Source organism: Poecilia reticulata, linkage group LG5, assembly GCF_000633615.1.
Source record: "Poecilia reticulata strain Guanapo linkage group LG5, Guppy_female_1.0+MT, whole genome shotgun sequence".
Lineage (NCBI taxonomy): Eukaryota > Metazoa > Chordata > Actinopteri > Cyprinodontiformes > Poeciliidae > Poecilia > Poecilia reticulata.
The window spans coordinates 5,738,856-5,741,212 of record NC_024335.1 but is presented as its reverse complement, the minus strand read 5'-3'; the positions used below and the strand labels follow the sequence as shown (position 1 = coordinate 5,741,212).

At 47.1% G+C, this 2,357-nt stretch overlaps 1 long non-coding RNA gene across 1 annotated transcript; it reads left to right on the top strand.

Moving 5' to 3' along the window:
* Positions 1-749: 749 nt before the first annotated feature.
* On the top strand, positions 750-1,504 carry LOC103464491 (uncharacterized). The gene is made up of 3 exons (XR_533670.2): positions 750-910; positions 987-1,050; positions 1,136-1,504. It is a non-coding gene; the product is annotated as an uncharacterized LOC103464491 (long non-coding RNA).
* Positions 1,505-2,357: the final 853 nt, after the last annotated feature.

The window sequence follows — 2,357 nt, the reverse complement described above, 5'->3', positions numbered from 1 at the left end:
GCTTAAATGGGACAGAGAGACGGACAGTAAAAATGTGCGAGTGGTTTAGAGTTGATCATCTGTTCGGGTTGTTTTCCTTTGTCTTGGCGCATCACAGCCGCTGTAATTTCTGAACGTTCAATAAACGACAAACTTGGACTAATTACCTCGTTCTTTGTGAGTTTACGTCATTTACAACAAACATCAAACACGGTAAATATTTTTCATTAAGTATTTAACAAACAAATGGCTTCTAACGCGATAATTATGTGAAATTAAATTAATTATCTAATATTAAAAAAATAGTTTGGTGCTTTGAGCTCAGAGTCTGAAAAACTTTTCCTTTATCAAACTTTTTTTTGCCTCTTATTTAGTGGGCAGACTGTCGACCTGTCCAGGGTGACCCCGCCTCTCACCCGGAACGTTAGCTGGAGATAGGCACCATCAGGGGTGTTGCTGGAGAGGCCAATTGACCTGACAATCATGCTTTTGGACTATGGGAGGAAGCCGGAGTACCCAGAGAAAACCATTCATACACAGGGAGATCCATTTTCTGTACACCCTGGACAGGTCACCAGTCTATCGCAAAGCAACAAGGACAGGACAAACAACCATGCACACTCACACCTAGGGACAATTTAGAGAGCCCAATTAACCTGACAATCATGTTTTTGGACTGTGGGAGGAAACCGGAGTACCCGGAGAAAACCCACGCATGCACAGGGAGAACATGCAAACTCCATGCAGAAAGACCAGGGCCAGGAATTGAACCCAGAACCTTCTAGCTGCAAGGCAACAGCTCTACCAACTGCGCCACTGTGCAGCCCACATTACCATCAAAGTATCTAAAACTTTTTAGAACCAGTACCTCCAAATGAACCACCCAATTCAGGGGATGCTGCAGGTAACCAAACAAAACCCAAAATTACAGGTWAACAACCTGGYTGTSCATTACAARAAGAATCAATACATTCAAGGTGAGTAACGTCGTTTTCTCTTCATGCCAGGAAAGAAGGTCCAAAAGACCCAGTAAACGACGTGGCTTCCAAACAGAAAGTCCCAAGGACCCAGGTAAGGAMCTCACTTTGAGGAATCTATTTAGTCTTTTCTTCTATCGTGTTTGTATTAATTTTGTCAGATAACCTTTCTCCTCCAGCGAGGCGTACCCAGGATTTCAGTTTCCACCGAAGAAACAATATAATCCCCAGGTAAGTGAATCAATTTCAGGGAATTAAACAGAGAAAACAACTAACTGGTGAATAAAACTTGACCTCCACAGGTCTTGCAAAAGAAGTGAAAGTGTAAAATCATCCGTAGAGTTGTTTGTAGAACGTCCTCATCCTCTTACATGCCGAGCCCTTAGAAACTGCATGATAACAAAAACCTCTGTCCAACCATCCGACCATTTTCCTCTGCTGTTTCTGGGTCATGGGGTAACAGCTTCAGAAAGGAGGCCCAGACTTCCCTCTCCCCAGCCACTTCTTCCAGCTCCTCGGGGGGAATCCCAAGGCGTTCCCAGGCCAGCCGAGAGACATAGTCCCTCCAGCGTGTCCTGGGTCTTCCTTGGGATCTCCTCCCGGTGGGACGTGCCCGAAACACCTCAACAGGGAGGCATCCAGGAGGCATCTTGACGAGACGCCTGAGTCACCTCAACTGGGTCCTCTCACCTTGGAGAAGCAGCGGCTCTACTCTGAGTCGCTCCCRGATGTTGGARCTTCTCACCCTATTTCTAAGGGAGAGTCCAGACACCCTGCAGAGGAAACCCATTTTGGCCGCTTGTATCCGTGATCTTGTTCGTTTGAGGTGGGAACATAGATTGACTGGTAAATCGAGAGCTGTCTCTGTTTGACTCAGCTCTCTCTTCACCACCACAGACCGGTACAGCGCCTGCTTCACAGCAGGCACTGCCCCAATCCGCCTGTCGATCTCCTGCTCCCTTTTTCCCTCATTTGTGAACAAGATCTCCAGATACTTAAACTTCTCCACTTGAGGCAGGAACCCCTCTCCCAATCTCTCCCAGAGAGGAGACATTCCACGTCCCAAGACGTGGAATGTCTTGGGACGTGACAAGACATTCCACGTCAAGACATTCCTGATCTTCAGTTGCAGAACTGAAGATCAGGTCTTTAGTTCTGCAACAGGTCTTCAGTTGCAGAACTGAAGACCTAATCTTCAGTTGCAGAACTGAAGATCAGGTCGACGGGAACCCCTCTCTCAAGCCCCATCCAGATTCCGAAGAGGACAGGACAGTTTAGGACAGGAGTTTTGTGCACACAATCAGAGCAATGCCTGCAGCCGCTCCAAAACCCAGGCCAAAACTCAACCCGCTCACAAACGACTCTCCACAATTAGATAAAAAGCCCCACACACTCCAGCTC